The sequence below is a fragment of the Amblyraja radiata genome, chromosome 19 (assembly GCF_010909765.2).
Source record: "Amblyraja radiata isolate CabotCenter1 chromosome 19, sAmbRad1.1.pri, whole genome shotgun sequence".
Classification (NCBI taxonomy): Eukaryota; Metazoa; Chordata; class Chondrichthyes; order Rajiformes; family Rajidae; genus Amblyraja; species Amblyraja radiata.
This window is the reverse complement of record NC_045974.1, coordinates 22,626,918-22,648,427: the sequence shown is the minus strand read 5'-3', so window position 1 is coordinate 22,648,427 and position 21,510 is coordinate 22,626,918. Positions and strand designations below refer to the sequence as shown.

The window sequence follows — 21,510 nt, the reverse complement described above, 5'->3', positions numbered from 1 at the left end:
ATCGGAGTCTCTTGCCCAGAGTAGTGGAATCGAGAACCAGAAGACACAGGTTTAATGTGAGGGGGGGAAATATTTAATAGGAACTTGAGGGGTAACATTTTCCACGCAAAGGTTTATGGAAGGAGCTGCCAGAAGAGATAGTTGAGGCAGGTACTATCACAACATTCAAGAAACATTTAGACAGGTACATCATGGATAGGGTAGGTTTAGGGTATGGGACAAAAGTAGGCAGGTGGAACTAGTGTAGATAAGACATGTTGGTCGGTGTTGGCAAGTTGGGCTGAAGGGTCTGTTTCCACGTTGTAAGACTTTATGACTCTACGAGTGGGACAGGTCAGAAACTCTTAACGGTGCGCTCCTGTAGTGGCGTCCGTCGCCACCAGAGGGAGCCTTCGCCCTATCTGCTCAAACCTGCAGCTCCGAGGAGGCTTTTTATTAATGACAAAAAACACAAAATCTGATTAATTAGCCGCCTCTCGGTGCAAATTAACTTTCTTTATCGGTTGCTACTTTTCCCTTCCCTCCTGTGAAATTAAGCAATTGTTTGCTTCGATCTAAAACTCCTTTCCAGTCTGTTGATAGAGGGAATTAATACTCAAGGGCAGCATCAAGAATCGAACCCTCGGCTCCCGGGGGAAAAAGGTTTGAACCGGTCAATGGCCCCATTCTGGAAATTAAGCTGCAATCTCCAGTTGACCGGGGAAGGAAATCTCCATCTTCAACCTTTGCTTGAACGCCGCATGTCTCAAGCCCACGGTTGGGATGAAGCGGAGATCAGAGGAGCATCTACACGTTTGCCAAGTTTGCACATCATTTGCTCCACCCCAGGGACTGAGAGCGATAAGGGGGAGGTTTCGCGCTCTCCCGGACAACACCCTCGTAGAAGGTGAGCGACTCTCGGGAGGAAACCAAGGTCTCAGTTCAAGCAATAGAAACAAAGAACGGCAGATGCTGGTTTATGCCAGTTAGACACACAATGTTTGAGTTACTCAGCGGGTCAGGGGGAGAGAATGAAGAAGGGTCCCAACCCGAAGTCCATGTTCTCCAGAGATGCTGCCAGAGACCCGTTGAGTTACTCCAGCATTTTGTGACTGTCTTTGTCCCAATTCCAAGACTTGTCCCTGACCGTTGGAAGCGCTTTGTTTGCATTACCTGTTGGGACGTCCGGTACCAGAATGGTGGCGATGAGCAACGCCAGACTCCCACCGCCCCCGGGCAACATGTTGAGCGAGAGACAGGCTATCTTCTCTCCCTCCGAGAGCAGACTAACGCATCTCTGTGATGAGGAATGAGATGAGAACAACCCAGGTGAGGCCCATCATCCATAAATCACCACTAGAGGAGGGGTGAGGCTCAGAGGTAAAGCGATTTAACATTTAAAGGGGTCGTGCCATTTTTTTGGAAGGATATGGTTCAAAGGTTTCTTTATTATCAGGTGTACCAAGGTACAGTGAAATATTAAATGAATCAATTCAATACTGTTTTAATTCAATGATAATTTAATTCAATGATGCATGTTGATCAGCAAGACTATCTCCATACACAAGCACAATCCCCCGGTTAGTACAGAATATATACAACAGCCCACTGAGTCCATCTGCAAGAGGGCTGCACAGTGGTAGAGTTGCTGCCTCACAGCACCAGAGACCCGGGTTCGATCCTGACTACGGGTGCTGTCTGTACGGAGTTTGTGCGTTCTCCCTGTGATTGCATGGGTTTCCTCCCACACTCCAGAGATTGGCAGATTTGTATTGTAAATTGACAATTGTAGTGTGTAGGATAGTGCTAGTGTACGGGGATTGCTGGTCGGCATGGACCTATTTCTGCGTTGGATCCTTTCCAAAGGGGGAAGCTCCCACCTTATGTATGATTGCCACTCTGAAGATGTAGAGTTAGTGCTTCAATATGTGATATTAAAATCCCAGCCAGTCAATAGACAATAGGTGCAGGAGTAGGCCATTCGGTTCTTCGAGCCAGCACCGCCATTCAATGTGATCATGGCTGATCATCCCCAATCAGCACCCCATTCCTGCCTTCTCCCCATATCCCCTGACTCCGCTATTTTTAAGAGCCCTATCTAGCTCTCTCTTGAAAGCATCCAGAGAACCTGCCTCCACCGCCCTCTGAGGCAGAGAATTCCACACTCACAACTCTCTATGAGAAAAAGTGTTTCCTCGTCTCCGTTCTAAATGGCTTACTCCTTATTCTTAAACTGTGGCCCCTAGTTCTGGACTCCCCCAACATCGGGAACATGTTTCCTGCCTCTAGCGTGTCCAAACCCTTAACAATCATATATGTTTCATGCATTGAGAGTCATAGTCAGCATGGAAACAGGCCCAACTTGACCAATAAGCCCCATCTACACTAGTCATACCTACCTGCATTTAAACCTGCCCTATCTCTCCAAACCTACCCTATCCATGTTCTTGTCTAAATGTTTCTTAAACATTGTGATAGGATCTACCTCTTACAGCAGCTCATTCCATACACCCGCCACACTTAGTGTAAATAAAAGTTGTTGCTCAGGTTCCTATTAAATCTTTCCCCTCTCACCTTAAACCTATGTCCTCTGGTTCTCGATTCCCCTTCTCGATTCTGAGGAAAATACGATACATTTACCTGATCTATCAATTGCAGAATTGGCAAATTAAAATAGAAAACGCTGAAACCACTTAGCAGACAGCACAGGATCCATGAACACTAACTACCCAGTTACTCATCCCACCATCAAAAAGATCTATAAGAGCCAGCATCAACAAGGACCCACATCACCCTCTCACTTCAGTCCTGCCATCGTGAAGAAGGTATAAGAATCAGTAAACATGACCTGCAGTTCAGGAACAGCTGCTACCCTGCAAACAGGTTAATTGGACTTAATTTAATGTAATTAAGCCAGGTTTGTAGGTTGTTTGGCCTCTGTAATTTGCCCCAAGTGTGTAGGGAGTGGATTTGAAAGTGCAATAACGTAGAACTCGTGAACAGGTGATCGATGGTTGACATAGACTCAGTGGGCCGAAGGGCCTGGTTCCATGCCATTTCTCTAAACTAAACCATCAGGCTATTTAAAACTACAAATACCAACTAAACTTTGAACTATGAACTAAATTGGTTGCACTTTAGACGTCCGGCTTTTGTATTGTTTTGCACAAATATTCTATTTTCTATTTATTTTGCTTATTTTTAAATTTGATTTGTTATGTTATCGATTGAGTACCATGTTTGCAGACCTGCTGTGCTGCTGCAAGTAAGAATTTAATCGTTCTGTTGTGGCTAAATTTGACAATTAAGCACCCTTGACACTCGAGATTTGGATTTAGTGTTGTGTAATAAACCAGATTTGATAAGGGAACTCGAGGTAGAGGAGCCATTAGGAGGTAGTGACCATAATATGATAAGTTTTAATCTACAATTTGAGAGGGAGAAGGGTGAATCGGAAGTTGTCAGTATTACAGTTGAACAAAGGGGACTGTGGAGTCATGAGGGAGGAGCTGGCCAAAGTTGACTGGAAAGATACCCTAGCAGGGATGACAGTGGAGCAACAATGGCAGGTATATATCGGAACAATACAGAATCAGTTCATTCCAAAGAGGAAGAAAGATTCCAAGGGGAGTAAGGGGTGACCGTGGCTGACAAGGAAAGTCAGGGACAGTATAAAAATAAAAGAGAAGAAGTACAATATAGCAAAGATGAGCAGGAAACCAGAGCAATGGGCAACTTTTAAAGAGCAACAGAAGATAACTAAATAGGCAATATGTGGAGCAAAGATGAGGTACGAAGGTAAGCTAGCCAAGAATATAAAGGAGGATAGTAAAAACTTCTTTAGGTATGTGAAGAGGAAAACATTAGTTAATGAAAGTAAGCAAGCAGGTACAGCAGGCAGCGAAGAAAGCAAATGGCATGTTGGCCTTCATAACAAGAGGAGTTGAGTATACGAGCAAAGAGGTTATTCTGCAGTTGTACAGGGCCCTAGTGAGACCACACCTGGAGTATTGTGTGCAGTTTTGGTCTCCCAATTTGAGGAGGGACATTCTTGCTATTGAGGGAGTGTAGCATACGTTCACCAGGTTAGGTACAAGATATGATACATTTATTTGTCACGTACCAATTAGTACAGTGAAATTTGTGGTCGCCATACAGCCATACGAATAATAAAGAGCACAGAACACGATAGTCTTTAACACAGACATCCCCACACAGCGGGATTAAAGTTTCCCACTGTGAGGGAAGGCTCCAAAATTCAGTCATCCTCCTCTGTTGTCCTCCCGTGGTCGGGGGGGGGGGGGGCGCCCCAACCCCTCGCAGTGGCCGTTATGGGCGGCCCGATGTTCAGGCCCTCTCGCCGGGATGTTGGAACTCCGACGTCAGAACAGGAGGACCACCTCAACGGCTTGGACATCCGAATCAGCCACTTCCTACCGGAGACTGCGGCTAAATCCCGGGATGGCGGGACTGTCATATGTTGATAGAATGGAGCGGCTGGGCTTGTATACCCTGGAATTTAGAAAGATGAGAGAGGGGATCTTATTGAAACGTATAAGATTATCAAGGGTTTGGACACTCTAGAAGCACAAAACATGTTCCCGATGTTGGCGGAGTCCAGAACTAGGGGCCACAGTTTAAGAATACCAGGGGTAGGCCATTTAGAACGGAGATGAGGAAAAGCATTTTCACACAGATAGTTGTGAGTCTGTGGAATTCTCTGCCTCAGAGGGTGGTGGAAGCTGGCTCTCTGGATGCTTTCAAGACAGAGCTCTTAAAGATAGCGGAGTCAAGGGATATGGGGAGAAGGCAGGAACGGGGTACTGATTGTGGATGATCAGCCATGATCACATTGAATGGCGGGCTGGTTCGAAGGGGCGAACGGCCTACTCCTGCACCTATTGTCTATTGAGAGAGAAACAAGGTGGTATTTCAACTTCCATCAGTTTTTCGACCTGAAACATTAACAACAGTTCAATTGTTTCTTTATTATCACATGTACCAAGCTGGAGTGAAATACATTTTCTGAATACAGATCAGCAAGACTATCACCGTATATAAGCACCATCTCTCGGTCAGTACAGAATGTACGGAACAGCCCACTGGGTCCCTACACAAGATTGGCCATTTTGCAGTCCAGGCTGAAGTTGGCCACAGAGACCCGTTGCAGCCGGTGCCGCCATTCTGGTCGGCCCCTGTGAACCGTCGTCCCTCTCCTTGTATGGCCCTCTTCAGCCCTTGTTCCCCGGGGGTGGGCACCTCCCACGGCCGACCTTGAGGGCGGAAGATAACACCCCCCGATTCATCTTACCGGACCTCTTGCCCAGCATCCACCACCTACCGCCGTCTCCCTCCATCCTCCTCTCCGCTGCTTCCCTTTCCAGGCGGGTTCCCGGTTACATGGCAAGCGAGCCCGGCCTGCCGATGGGATACGGCCATGGCTCGCCGGGAATCCTTTCACCACGCTCCACTCGCCGGGACTCTCTCTCCATGGATGCTGCCTGACCAGCTGAGTATTTAGAAACATAGAAACATAGAAATAACATGCAGCGCTGCCATTCAATATGATCATGGCTGATCATCCAAAATCAGTATCAGATTTGAGAATTAAGGGGCAAAAGTTTAGGGGTAACATGAGGGGGAACTTCTTTACTCAGAGAGTGGTAGCTGTGTGGAATGAGCTTCCAGTGGAAGTGGTCGAGGCAGGTTCGATTTTATCATTTAAAAATAAATTGGATAGGTATATGGATGGGAAAGGGATGGAGGGTTATGGTCTGAGTGCAGGTAGATGGGACTAGGTGAGAGTAAGTGTTCAGCACGGACTAGAAGGGCCGAGATGGCCTGTTTCCGTGCTGTAATTGTTATATGGTTATATAGTATCCCCTTTCTGCTTCCTCCTCATAACACTTGATTCCGTTCGCCTTAAGAGCTATATCTAACTCTCTCTTGAAAACATCCAGTGAATTGGCCTCCACTGCCTTCTGTGGCAGATAATTTCACAGATTCACAACTCTCTGGGTGAAAACGTTTTTCCTCATCTCAGGCCTAAATGGCCTACCCCTTATTCTTAAACTGTGACCCCTGGTTCTGGACTCCCCCCCCCAACATCGGGAACGTTTTTCCTGCATCTAGCCTGTCCAATCCCTTCAGAATTTTATATTTTTCTATAAGATTCCCTCCCATCCTTCTAAACTCCAGTCAATATAAGCCCAGTCGATCCATTCTTTCATCACACGTCAGTCTCGCCATCCCGGGAATTAACTTGGTGAACCTACGCTGCACTCCCTCAATAGCTATAATGTCCTTCCAGGATTTTTCTTTCCATTTCAAACTTCCAGCAATTGCAGTTTCATTCAATTTACTATTTTGAGAAATAATGGCTTCCAAGGTGATGGGGAAGTTGTTGAATTGATTTTGAGAAAAGGATAGGTCCACTCAAGGGAAATGGAACTGAAGACCAGATCGAGAATCGTTGGCAGATTTCCTGAGCTGTTTTGTGCAAGTATTAATCTGCAGATAGAAGCAATTCACCAGATCAGTGACTAATTATAAGTGAGATTTAATCGTGCAAAGACAATTACGGGCATAAGAGCAGCTGCAATCATTCCCCATTGTACGTTTTGGAAATTCTAATTACCCTGAAAGTATGTGCTAAAGTAGTCCTGTGTGTTTCAAAAAACACTGACTAGGTATGTCTTTCACCCAGGATATTGGAATCAAAGACAAGAGGACACATGTTTAAGGTGCGAGGGACAAGATTTAATATGAACCTGAGGGGTAACCTTTTCACGCAGAGGGTGGAGGGTACATGGAACCAGCTGCCAAAGGAGTGAGTTGAAGCCGATATTATAATAGCATTTAAAGACACATGGACAGGTACATGGATGGGAAAGGTTTAGAGAGACATAAAGTGCTGGAGTAACTCAGCGGGTCTGGCAGCATCTCTGGGGAACATGGGCAGGTAACGTTTTGGATCGATACCCTGGGTTAAAGGGATATGGGCCAAACGTGAGCAAATGAGACTGGCTTAAATGGGGCATCTTGGTCAGCACGGACAAGTTGGGCTGAAGGGCCTGTATTCGTGCTGTGTGATCTGTAACTCCATGTCATCCTATCTTTGTACCTATTCCAGCACATGCCACGTTATTCCAGCACATTACAACATTCTCCAGAGATGCTGCCTGACTCCAACAGTTTCTTTCTTTCTTTGTAAACCAACATCTGCAGTTGCTTGTACCTACCATAGACTGCATACTATTATGGTCTGGTTATCTAGTATAACTGATCATTTATTGCACATTCATTCTTTATTATATTTTATTTGCTGTGTTAATCAATTCAATGTGTCTGTAAAGTTGTAGCAAGTAAGAATGTCACTGTTTCTGATTCCATTCAAATGACTAAACTAAACTAATGGCAGTAAAAACTCCTGACTCTTGATTCTTATTACTTCATGTTAAATCTTTTACACATCAGACTACTTGCTTAAAAGATTTGTTCGAGAAAAGATGGAATACCCCAAAATAATTTTACTCAAGATGGTTTGTTGAGTTAAAAAGTGGTTCCAGTGGGGTTTTAATTCATTCTGAATTCTTTCAGCAACTAATTATCCTTGAGTGCTTCCTGCAGATAAAATATCCGAGAATTTGTAAGAAAAAAAGGGAACATTTAAAGACTAGAAAGTAAAAACAAAGATGTTGGTTTATACCAAAGATAGGCAGCTCAGCGGGTCAGGCAGCATCTCTGGAGAATATGGGTAGGTGATATTTTGGGTTGGGACCCTTCCTCATACTTCTTCAGTTAGGCATTACTTTACATAAGCACATCTAAGTAGATCAAGTACAAGTGTAAGGAGTCAAAGGAGCCGTTATTTAGCACAACATCTGCTGTCTTGGGGCAGTGCTGCGTGGGGCTATTGATCAGCACTTGTGGATAGGTATTAGGGCAGGTAATTGGTGAGAGGGGAGGGGAGCATATGTGGATTTGTGGAATTTGTGGGAATAATTGGTAGATTTGATGGAATGGGATAGGAAATTGGTGGGAAAAGCAGCAGCAAGTGATGGGAAAGGGTCGACTCGAGAATTCATGGGAAATGTAGGAATGGGGTCTGGAAATGGTGCGAGAGGGTCGGGAATAGTTGGGATGGATAGGGCAGAGAGAGAGAATTGGGGGGAATAGGATTGGGAATCGGATGAAATTAGATAGAAAGGGTAGTGAAACAAGGAACTGCAGAAGTTGGTTCACAAAAAAAGACACAAAGTGCAGGAGTAACTCAGCGGGTCAGGCAGAATCTCCAGGGAACATGGATAGGCGACGTTTCGGGTTGGGTCCCTTCTTTAGTCAGACCCCAACCTGGAAGGTCACCTATCCATGTTCTCCAGGGATGCTGCCTGGCCTGCTGAGTTACTCCAGCACATAGTGTCTAATTTGCAGAAACTTCTCCTCAATAGCGCTGCACGAACACCTTCAAGAGGGTTCAAGAAGGGTTCACTTCACTTTCTCATGAGAGGAATAGATAGGGTGAATGTACGTTCAGTAGGGGAATCAAGAACCCGAGGACATAGGTTTAAGATGAGGGAGGAAAGATTTAATAAGGACCTGGGGGCCAATTTTTCCACGGTGGGTGTATGGAAGAAGCTGCTGGAGGAGGTAGTTGAGGCAGGCACTGCAACAACAGACATTGGCCAGGTGCATGGATAGGAAGCGTTCAGGGGGGATATGGGCAAATGTGGGCAGGTGAGACAAGTGCAGATGGGGCATCTTGTGCAGTATAGACGGGTTAGGCCCAAGGGCCTGTTTCCGTGTTGTATGTGTAATGGCTCAATGCTTCTTTATTGTCACGTGTGCATTGCACAGTGAAATTATTTTTGCATAGATCACACGTGGCCATTTTTCATCCGGCCACATTTCCACCGGGTCTCTCTGACTCTAAAAGGTAAATAATACCAGGGTTGACCTCTCACCTGCAAGGAACTCATTTTAGCTTTGTGAATTTTGTTGTTGGCCGCAATCCAGCCGAGATCTTCTCAGAAGCCACGGTACGCTCAGTATAGGGAGCGGGCACGGAGCGAGGAGGCTGTCCCTGGGATCTGGCTGAGGTTGGAATGCCAGCGGTTGTAGTGACAGCGGTCAAAGTCCTTGGAGGACGGGCTGAGGTCGGAGTACCAGTGGTCGGGCCGAGGTGGACGGGCTGCATGACCGAGAACACAGGGGGCCCCGGAGTGGGGGTACGGGGGGGGGGGGGTGGGATGAAAAAGGGATGAGTACTTCTTGTAACTTTGTCTGTGCTATTATGGCGTCTCTTTTGTATGCAAAAACAAAGAATTTCACGGTACCTAGGTACATGTGGCAATAAAATAGCAGCATCGTCATCTAAGCTTCAAGTTTACTGGTGTTCAAGAAGTAACTGCAGATGCTGGAAGATCGAAGGTACACAAAAAAGCTGGAGAAATTCAGCGGGTGCAGCAGCATCTATGGAGCGAAGGAAATAGGCGACGTTTCGGGCCGAAACCCTTCTTCAGACTGATGGGGGGTGGGGGGGAGAAGGAAGGAAAAAGGGAGGAGGAGGAGCCCAAGGGCGGGGGGATGGGAGGAGACAGCTCGTGGGTTAAGGAAGGGGAGGAGACAGCAAGGGCTAGCAAAACTGGGAGAATTCAACGTTCATGCCATCCAGACGCAAGCAACCCAGGCGGAATATGAGGTGCTGTTCCCCCAATTTCCGGTGTTGCTCACTCTGGCAATGGAGGAGACCCAGGACAGAGAGGTCGGATTGGGAATGGGAGGGGGAGTTGAAGTGCTGAGCCACCGGGAGTTCAGGTAGGTTATTGCGGACTGAGCGGAGGTGTTCGGCAAAAACGATCGCCCAACCTCCGCTTAGTCTCCCCGGTGTAAATCAGCTGACATCTAGAGCAGCGGATGCAGTAGATGAGGTTGGAGGAGATACAGGTGAACCTTTGTAGCACCTGGAACGACTGCTTGGGTCCTTGAATGGAGTCGAGGGGGGAGGTGAAGGGACAGGTGTTGCATTTCTTGCGGTTGCAACAGAAAGTGCCCGGGGAGGGGGTGGTACGGGAGGGAAGGGAAGAATTGACAAGGGAGTTGCGGAGGGAGCGGTCTTTGCGGAAGGCAGACATAGGGGAGATGGGAAGATGTGGCGAGTGGTGGGGTCACGTTGGAGGTGGCGGAAATGGCGGAGGATTATGTGTTGTATTTGCCGCTGGTGGGGTGAAAGGTGAGGACTAGGGGGACTCTGCCCTTGTTGCGAGTGCGGGGATGGGGAGAGAGAGCAGTGTTGCGGGGTATGGATGAGATCCTGGTGCGAGCCTCATCTATGGTGGCGGAGGGGAATCCCCGTTCCCTGAAGAACGAGGACATTTCCGATGCCCTGGTGTGGAACGTCTCATCCTGGGAACAGATGCGGCGTAGGCGGAGGAATTGGGAGTAGGGGATGGAGTCTTTACAGGGGGCAGGGTGGGAAGACGTGTAGTCCAGATAGCCATGTGAGTCAGTTGGTTTGTAGTGTATGTCGGTCAGAAGTCTGTCCGCTGCGATGGAGATGGTGAGGTCAAGGAATGGTAGGGAAGTGTCGTAAATGGTCCAGGTGTATTGGAGTGCCGGATGGAAGTTGGTGGTGAAGTGGATGAAGTCAGTCAGTTGTGTGTGGGTGCAGGAGGTGGCCCCAAAGCAGTCGTCAATGTAACGGAGGTAGAGGTCGGGGATGGGGCTCTGGTACGTATTGAACAAGGATTGTTCAAGGTACCCGACAAAGAGGCAGGCGTAGCTGGGGCCCATGCGTGTGCCCATAGCTACACCTTGTGTTTGGAGGAAATGGGAGGAGTCAAACATAAAGTTGTTGAGGGTGAGGACCAACTCCGCTAGGCGGAGGAGAGTGTCAGTGGCTGGGTATAGGTTGCTCCTCTGGTCGAGGAAGAACCAGAGGGCTTTGAGGCCATCCTGGTGGGGGATGGAGGTGTAGAGTGACTGGACATCCATGGTGAAGATGAGGGGGTGAGGGCCTAGAGAGTGGAATGCGCGGAGGCGGCGGAGAGTGTCTGAGGTGTCTAGAACATAGGTGGGAAGGGATTTGACCAAGGGGGATAGTATGGAGTCAAGGTATGTGGAGATGAGTTCGGTGGGGCACGAACAAGCAGAGACAATGGGTCTGCCGGGAGAGCCGGGTTTGTGGATTTTGGGGAGAAGGTAAAAACGGGCCGTGTGGGGCTGGGGAACGATGAGGTTGGAAGCTTGGTCGGGCAGGGCGTGGGAATTGATGAAGTCGGTGATGGTGCTAGATATGGTGGCCTGGTGCTCGTCAGTGGGGTCATGGACGATGGGTTCAAGTTTACTGGGATGTGTAAGTCCCACGTGAAAGCAAATTGGGTAGAAGTGGCCTTCTCACAAGGAATGGGATGACTTTTCCTTGGTCATCGGTGCTGGCTCTGATTATTTCTGTACCTTTTCATACCTTGCGTTACCCTCTCAGTCTGAAGAAGGGTCTCGATCCGTAACATCACCTATTCCTTTTCACCAGAGATGTTTGCTGACCCGCTGAGTTACTCCAACATTTTGTATCTATCAAGACATATGACGCAGTGGTAGAGTTGCTGCCTTACGGGCACCAGAAACCCGGGTTCGATCATGACCTCGGGTGCTGTCTGTACGGAGTTGGTACGTTCTCCCTGTGAGTGTGTGGGTTTATTCCGGGTGCTCCGGTTTCCTCCCACACTCCAAAGACGTGCAGGTTTGCACGTTAATTGGCTTCGGTAAAATTGTAAATTGTCCTTAGTGTGTGGGATAGCGCTAGTGTATCTTACACGCTGTATCTCTAAAGTCTAAAGGGCTCTAAAGTCAGGCTGATTATGCTGCGCTGGGCAAACGCCAGCTCTCTCCAGTCCATTTACACTGAGCTCCCTCATCTGGGAGTTGCTCATCACAAGAGCTGTCCGCAGTTTCCTGTCTCCAATGGTGACAAGCCCGACACTTAATCACAAGACCAGATCAATCTCCCTGACGGATACACGTGTTTCCTGTTCAGTCAAATTAGAACCAAGCTCCTTATTGATATTTCATCTTCGCTCAATGTGTGACATAGCAGACTGTGCAGAAATAAAAGGATAGAAACATGTCCTCTGTAGCTGATGCCCAGTGTGCACTGTGCTAACGTGGGCTCCGTAAATGCCACTTCACAAAATCCAGTTCTGTTGGAACATGTATGTATAAATTTGGCATGAATCCCCCACCGTGATCGAATGGCGGAGCAGACTCGATGGGCAGGAATGGCCTAATTCTGCTCCTGTAACTTATGAACTTGTGAAAGCAACACAAAACCTGACGATTGCTGACACCTGAAATAACAGGAAATGCAGGCAATACTCAGCAGGTTAGGCAGCTTCCCTGGAGAGGTAAACGGGGTAACGTTTCAAGCTGATGACCTTTCACCAGGATCAAAGGTCAAATTTCCTTGGGGAAAATGCGGGTGAGAGAGACCTGGGAAGTAGGAGGCCAGGGCTCCTAGATCCTACGTTAGAACTTCAAAACATAATCGCAAAGGAAAAATATAATCAAGGGTACGTTATAGAAACAAAGTGCTGGAGTAACTCAGCGGGTCAGGCAGCATCTCTGGAGAAGAGGGATGGGTGACGTTTCGGGTCAGGTTGGGAGTGTCACCCATCCTTTTTCTCATGGATGCCGTCTGACCCGCTGAGTAACTCCAGCATTCGGGGTGGCACAGTGGTGCAACACCAGAGTTGCTGCTTTGTAATAGCCACTTAACTCAGTATATGTTATAACTATAACCAGTTACCTTTAAATTTTATCTGCCTGTAATTATTTGGGTGGGTTTTATACGTAGTCTGAGGCGTGTTTGCGGCTGGGATTCTGGCACTAACTCCCTAGTAGTTTTAGTTTAGTTTGAAGAAGCATGGGGGAGAGGTCACAGCTTTCAGCCATGCATGAGTTTGACCACGAGTAAGATCAAAATGTACTTACACAAGAAGAAGTTTGGATGAATATCTTACATATTTTTACTGCTACAATAAAGAAACTATTAATGAAGAGACTGTTTGGAAGATTTATCTTTCGACAGCATTGAATGTCTCGGGGAGAGATCGTGAGTGCGTTTCGATTATCTCTTGAACCCCTGTCTTCAATCAAAGTGACTAAAGGAAGGATTTCTTGAACAATATGAAAATCTGTCACTATAGCCTGACAGCGCCAGAGACCCAGATTCAATCCTGACTACGGGTGCTGTTTGTACGGAGTTTGCACGTTCTCCCTGTGATCGCGTGGGTTTTCTCTGGGTGCTCAGGTTTCCCTCTACACTCCACAGACGTACAGACTTTCAGGTTAATTGGCTTTGGTAAAATTATAAATTGTTCCTGGTGTGTTGGATAGTGCTAGTGTAAAGGATGAATCGCTGCTCGGCACGAACTCACTGGGCCGAAGGGCCTGTTTCTGCGCTGGATTTCTAAACTAAACTAAACACTTTGTGTCTATCGAAGGGTGAGTTGTATCCCCGATCTGTACTTTCTGCGTTGGAATCGGGCTGTGAAGAAGGGGAGAGGAGATGTCTTTGTCAATTGTCACTTTCTTGCAGAATGTCACAAGATCGCTAACAAACCCTGTTTAGTGTCAACTAGAGTGACATGGTTAACAGTGTGATACGAATCCCAAGGCACATCGTGTCAGGAGCAGCGTGATGCAACCCACTGATACTCTGTGTAGGTTTCAGCAGTCAAGAGTCGAGAGTGTTTTATTGTCATATGTCTCGGACAGAACAATTAAATTCTTACTTGCAGCAGCACACAGAATATGTAAACATAGTATTATGTAAAAAATATAATAGTAGAAAAAATGTTCAGTATAAATGTGTGTATATATCTCAACCCGAAATGGAATCTGAAGAAGGGACTTGACTCGAAACATTAAATATTCCTTTTCTCCAGAGATGATATATATATATATCTGTGTGTGTGTGTGTGTGTGTGTGTGTGTGTGTGTGTGTGTGTGTGTGTGTGTGTGTGTGTGTGTGTGTGTGTGTGTGTGCATATGTGTGTGTGTGTATGCACTTGTGTGTAAATATATATGTGTGTGTATGTATATAAATGTACGTACACACACACATACACACATATATATATATATAGATATACACACGTACATACCTACATGCATATACACACATACTGTAAATACAAACAAACAAACAATAAAAAGACAAAAGCAATGCCCCAAGTCTATGTAGTTTGGAGCTTATTCGGAGATTGTAGTGTTAAATAGCCTGATGGTTGTAGGGAAAAAGCTGCTCCTGAATGCAGTCGTTACAGTTTTCAGGCTCCTGTACCTTGTCTCTGACGGCAGGAGTGAATTGAGAGCGTGGCCAGGGTGGTGTAGGTCTCTGATGACGCTGGCTGATGGTTGGTAGAATTTTTCATGTACTTCTGCTGATTTTTTTCCTTTGTTAAAAACCCATTGGAATTTCACTTGCGTTGCTATGACTTACATTCAAAGAGCTGGGCACCAGCCATGTTTGACATTTCAAGTTAGAAAACATCTACTTATTCCATCGGCAGTGGCAGGTTAATTTTCCCTTTCTGAATTTGGGCAGACACCGAATGGATTGTAAACCTTGCCCAAGATAGAGAAGGTGCAAATTACCTTTCTTATCAGGAATACCTCCCCCACCAGACTCATGAACATTGACAGCGCAGGAGGAGGCCGTTTGGGCCATTTAAAGACCTATCCCAGTCACAGTCACACAGTATGGAAACAGGCTCTTCGGCCCACTGAGTCCATACTGGTCATCAACCATTCATTTACACTAATTCTATTTTATTCTCCCTCTATTCCCATAAACTCCTCCCCAGATTCTATAATACACGCACGCATAGAAACACGCATGCGCGCACACACACACGCCGTAAACATACTCACACACACGCATCAATTTACAGCACAGAACCAAGACCAGTAAAGCAGCACTGGTTTCGCCCACAACGTTGGTGCCAAACATGATGCCAAATTAAACTAATCCCCTGCACCTGATGACTGAGATGTAGCAAGGTACAGGGATCTCTGCTGATGGAGATGTATCAAAGGCAGAACAGCATCATTGCATGCAGAGATATGGCTGATTACTAATGTGCCACACACACACACACACACACACACACACACACACACACACACACACACACACACACACACACACACACACACACACACACACACACACACACACACACACACACACACACACACACACACACTCTTTTGACAAATATATTCAGTGCACAATCTATCCTGAGGATGCCTGATGTAGCTGTTAATTTGGATCTCCCGCAATGATGTTACTGATGGTGATTGTTTAATTCCAAATCACTGAATCATTTGAGTCCTTTGTAAGTCTGTTAAAATGCCTTTGGTTTCCTCAATATCTGCAGTCCTGGATGAAATTAACCTTTGGTAATAATTTTTAGGGCATTAAGGACATTCAAATAAGCTTCTAGTTTACAATTATTTTGCCCACAATAAAAATTCACTGAACTCGGATGTTTAGTTTAGTTTAACTTAGAGATATACATTATGATATAGCATGGAAACAGGCCCTTCAGCCCACTGGGTCCGCGCTGACCAGCGATCGCCCATATACTAGTTGTATCCTACACATTAAGGACAATTTTCAATGCTAATCTACACACCCGCACATCTTGGAGTGTGGGAGGAAACCGGAGCTCCCGGTGAAAACCCACGTGGTCTTAGGGAGAACGTGCAAAGTCCACACACACCGCACCTGTAGTCAGGATCGAACCCAGGTCTCTGCCGCTGTCCCACTTGGGCGACCTAATCTGCGAGTTTAGAAGAGTGTCTTCGACCTTCAAACTCGCAGCATGGTCGACACCTGGTTCTAGAAGGTCCTATGAGGTCGCTGGAACTCTCCTTCATGCTCGAGGGAAGTTCCCGAATACTCGTGGCCTCAGCTAGGTCGCGGAAAATTTTTCAGCATGTTGAAAAATTTTCCGCAAGTAAAATTTGGTCGGCATGGTTCTTTTGAACTCGTAGTGCAGTGGAGTGGGGTCGCTATGTAGTTACAGGCAGTCGAGGGCAGCCGTAGGCAATCTCCTTCGCTGACCGGGCATTTTGATTGGCTTGTTTTCAGGACCAAGGAAAACCTACCGGTTGGTAAAACGCCCGCTAAACTTTATTATTTACTTCTTTAAAGTGTCTCCACTCCTTCTCCCCCCCCCCTTCTCCACCCCTTCTCTCCCCCTCTCCCACCTTCTCTCCCCCTCCCCCCCCCTTCCGCGCTCTCTAAAGGACTTACCGCTACTATGCAGCCGTTTTACCTTCCTCTTCATTGTGGGTGTGAATTTCAGACAGCGATTCCCCGCTTTCCCTGGCCCCCGCCTTTGCGATGTGTGTGTGTGTGTGTGTGTGTGTGTGTGTGTGTGTGTGTGTGTGTGTGTGTGTGTGTGTGTGTGTGTGTGTGTGTGTGCGTGTGTGTGCGGTCGGTCGATCCAGCTCGCAGTTTCAAAGCGGACGGTCGATCCAGCTCGAGGCTTTCCAGCTTGAAGGTCGAAGACACTCTTTTTAACTCACGGACTAGGTCGCCCAAGTGATTATTTCCAGGTAAAATCAGGAGAAGCAGAAAGGTGGCGCAGTGGTAGAGTTGCTGCCTCACAGCGCAAGAGACCCGGGTTCAATCCTGACCTCGGGTGCAGCCTGTGTGTGCAGTTTGCACGTTCTCCCTGTGGCCACGTTGGTTTCCTCTGGCTGCTCCGGTTTCCTCCCACATCCCAAAGACGCACAGAATTGTAAGTTAATTGGCCCTCTCTAAACTGCCCCTGGTGTGTAAGGTTTGGATGCGAATGTGGGATAACATAGAACTAGCGTGAATGCGTGATCAATGGTTGGCTAGGGCCTGGTGGGCCGAAGGGCCTGTTTCCACGCTGTATACTATCTCTAAACTAAATAATTGGAATGTTACAAAGGGAATATAGTAACCCCTGTGACAGATGATTGCTTTTTCTCCTCCACTAAACAATAAAGTTAGGGTTTAATAAATCCAAACCAAGGTGCATAAAGTGGGAACATCAGCGTGGTGCCTTTGAGAGCTCCGTGAAGTATATTCCACCATGTAAACGATGTTCTCTGCTGTCATAAGGTGAACAGAATAGCTAATCTCTCCCATTCGTTCAGTGACAGTCCTAATCTTTCAGCCGCACAGTCTTTGTCTGCTTCCATTAACGCTGCTCATTTTATACACTACAGCAGACACTATAATTTGGATGACAAGTGTCGACTTAAACAGCTGCTCACAATAGCCTGCAGATGCCTTATCCCTGAGGCCATTGGAAACGTCTGCTGCCTGATGCCTCTGTCATTTCGGGACGCAAGTGGAGAGAAAAAAATCGAATAGTAAACCCTCGCTATAACGGACCACATGGGGGTGGGTTATGGTGTCCGTTTTTGCGGATTGTCTGCTATAACCGAATAAGGGGGTTCATATATGCAATACAGTAATATTGGAAAAACAGCCAGTAAACTAACACGACACAATAAACAGTAAATGACACAAAATACACACCTTGGAACAGCACAGTGGCACTGTGGTACAGTTACTATCTTACAGTGCCATAGACCCAAGTTCGATCCTGACCTCGGGTGCTGTCTGTACGGAGTTTGCACGTTATCCCTGTGACTGCGTGGGTTTTTTCCAGGTGATCCAGTTTTCCTCCCACACCCCAAAGACGTGCAGGTTTGTAGGATAATTGGCTTCTGTCCAGTAAATTGCCCCGAGTGTGTAGGTTAGGAAGCTGGGATAACATAGAACTAATGAACGGGTGATTGTTGGTTGGCGTGAGCTCGGTGTTTCCACGCTGAATCTCTAAACCAAACTGTTAAAATGGTTCACAAAACACTATTCCAATGTGTAATTCTCCAAAACACTTTTATTAGTACAATAGTAAGGACAGGATATTAAACAAGGTGACATCAATGTACAGTACCTGTATCTGTAAAACTAAACTAATCTAAGATTCGCTCCATCCACCTCGAGGTCATTCCGTGAAACAACAAACTTGGTCTACAACAGATTCGACCCGCTATAACCAAAATCCGTTACAACCTGTTCCTCCAGCACTTTGTGTTTTGCTCAAGATTCCAGTATCTGCAGTTCCTTGCGTCCCCCATTCTCCTTTTGGGTATCGGACTGAGGAGATTTGGTATGTCGACTAATACTCTTTTGAACTTCTGCAGGTGCAGGGGATGAAGCATATTGACTGGTTGCATCACGGCCTGGCTCGGCATCTCGAACGTCCAGGAACAAAGGAGGTTACAGAGAGTGCTGGACACTGCCCTGTCCATCACGGGTACTGACCTCCCCACCACTGAAGTGATCTGTCAGAGACGTTGGATGTGAATTCCATTTTGAATGTTTGCAATATGGTCGGACTTTATTCTATGCCGCTCCAACAAGCAAAACATCCCACGTCATCTTTCCACCCAGGAGTAAAGCACAAATAGTCTTGTAACACCTTCACAATTAAATATCTCCTCGAGAGAAATCAAATCACTGTTTATTAATAATAATAAATCCGTAACTCATTTGTCTCAATTATGCATGTTTTAATATTGGAGACTGTTTCTTTGAAGGGAAGTGGCTGGATTACGAAGCCGCCATCAATAACTCTGTACTACTTTCTTACAAAGCAAAGCACAGTCAAGTATCCAGAGACACAAGGAACTGCAGATGCTGGAAACTTGAGGAAAACACAAAGTGCTGGAGGAACTCAGTGGGTCAGGCAGTATCTGTGGAGGGAATTGACAAATGACATTTCAGGTCAGGATCCTACTTCAGACTGCTGGAGAAGGGGGGGAAAAGCTGGAAAAGGGAGGTGGGGGCAGGACAAAAACAGGGAAGTGATAGGTGGATATAAGTGAGGGGGGGCATGGTTGATCGGTAGATGGGTGGAGTAAGTGACAAAGTCGTCAAGAGAGAAGAGTCAAGTGTGTTTAATTGTTTTTAGACTTTGCGATACAGCACAAAAACAGGCCCTTCGGCCCACTGAGTCCGTGCTGAACAGCAATCCCATATACTAACACAATCCTACACACTAGGGACAAGTTTTACGATGTTACTGAAGCTAACCTACAAAACCTCCGGTTTCCTCCCACACTCCAAAGTTTGTGGGTTAATTGGTCGTCTGTAGGATTACCCCTGGTGTGCAGGGAGTGGATGAGAAAGTGGGATAACATAGAACTAGTGTACGGGTGACTGATGGTCAGCATGGACTCAGTGGGCCGAAGGGCCTATTTCCACGCTCCAAACTGAACCGTGCACTGCCAGATCAAACCGGAAGATTCACCGATCTGGGTTGTGGCCTGTCCACACTGCCTTGCACTGTACAATCAATACACCTCAATGTGTGCCCCCTCCCTTCACCCCACCACTCACCATTCCCTTTCACCTGTCTCTCCCTGTTAATACTCTGTACAAAGGCACCTTGCCCAGCAAGTGAAAAACGAACATTAGTGGTGATCAATAATGAGAGAATTATCTTGTCATTCCATAGAGTTGTTTAATGGGTTCATGGTTCGATGACAACACCAACACTGACAAGATATCTCCCACCAATTAGCTGCTAACATTGCCTATCCTCGTTTGTCATTAGTGCTAATTGATGGCTTTGTTTAATTCTTCTTACAATTCCGCAGACAATAGTCTAACTGAAATTATCTTAATCTCCCACCTCTTTTCAACATCTTGTTCTTTTTAATGCAATCAACCAAGACACGGTGAATGCATTAGACAGAGTTATGTAAGGGTCCTTAAGGAGCTGTCCCAATTGGGCGTCGTTTGCGCGCCACGCGAAGGTTTTGTACATCTCAAAATCCTGGGGCGCCGCGCGCGACCCTGCCTACGTCACCACGCACCATGCGTGCGTAATACGCACACTATGCGTGCGTCACATGCGCGGCACAACGCTCGCATCGTGCATCGTGACGTGTAAATGATGTCGCGCAAATTACGCGCAAAAGACGCCCGAGTGGGACAGGCCCTTTACTTCACGGAGAAAAGACACAAAGTGCTGGAGCTTGTACGGGTCAGGCAGCATCTCTGGGGAACAGGGATGGGCGACGTTTCGGGTCACGATTCTTTAGACTGATTTGGGGGGGAGAAAGCCAGAAGAGAGGAGGGGGAGGAGGGAGAAAGCCAGAAGAGAGGAGAGGGAGGGAGAAACTCTGGCAATTTAAGGGGGGGGGGGGGGCCCAAAAGGTGTGAGTTAGATTAGAAGAGGTTAGAAATGTGAAGCCAGAGGAAAGAATATTGGTGGACGCTGACAGGGAGTGGAGGGAAAGGTCACGAAAGGAATAAGTGAAACTAATAATGGTTATTATTAATAATGATCTAAAGAAAGGTCCCAACCTGAAACATCGTCTATCCATTTCCGCCACAGATGCTGCCTGGCCTGCTGAGTTACTCTAGTACTTTAGTTTTTGCTCAAGATTCCAGCATCTACAGTTCCTTGATAATATTTTTTGTTAGAATGGTGGCACAGTGGTAGAGTTGCTGCCTCACAGCGCCAAAGAACCGGGTTCGATCCTGACTACTGATGCTGTCTGTCGGAAGTTCGTATGTTCTCCCTGTGACCATGTAGGTTTTCTCCTGGTTTACCCCGGGCGCTCCGGTTTTCTCCCATGTACAGTTTTGTAGGCTAATTGACTTTGGTAAAAATTATAAATTGTCCCTCATGTGTGGAATAGTGCTAGTGTACTGGTCGGCCCGAATTCCAACAATGTTTGTCCCAATTTCCCACTTTATTCCCGGTGAAACCTTGGAGAGAACCATTTACGACTCGTCCCTGAGGGAGTCCGGCCAATCATTTGTCAGGATAACATACCCTTCGGCCCACCTTGTGCAACCCACTATCAGTTTGGATAGCTGTTCACTGTACCTCAGTACACGTGACAATAATTAATAAACGATAAACCTAAGGAACAAAACACAAAGTGCTGGAGGAACTCAGCAGGTCAGGCAGCATCTGTGGAGGGAATGGTTGTGCTTTCAGTGAAGAAAGGTTCCGACTTGAAATGTCCCCTCTTCATCAGGTCCCCTCTCCTGACCTGTTGAGTTCCTCCAGCACTTTGTGTTTTGTTCAAGATTCCAGCATGATAAGTTTCGACATATTATTGTCACATATACCGAGGTACGGTGAAAAGTTTTGTTTTGGATGCTTTCCAATCAGATCAAGTTCAGAAGCCCAGTAATGGAGGGGAAGAAGCTGTTCCAGAGTCTGCTGGTATGTGCTTTCACACTTCTGTACCTTCTGCTCTATGGGAGTGGGGAGAAGAAAGAATGATTGGGTGTTTAAGAAGGAACTGCAGATGCTGGAAAATCGAAGGTACACAAAAATGCTGGAAAAACTCAGCGGGTGCAGCAGCATCTATGGAGCGAAGGAAATAGGCAACGTTTCGGGCCGAAACCCTTCTTCAGAATGATTGGGGTTGGACAAGTCTTTGATTACATCGGCT

At 46.7% G+C, this 21,510-nt stretch overlaps 1 long non-coding RNA gene across 1 annotated transcript; it reads left to right on the top strand.

The window, feature by feature from the left end:
- Window positions 1-44: 44 nt before the first annotated feature.
- On the top strand, window positions 45-19,838 carry LOC116984215. Its single transcript, XR_004414924.1, has 3 exons — window positions 45-56; window positions 147-150; window positions 19,802-19,838. It is a non-coding gene; the product is annotated as an uncharacterized LOC116984215 (long non-coding RNA).
- Window positions 19,839-21,510: the final 1,672 nt, after the last annotated feature.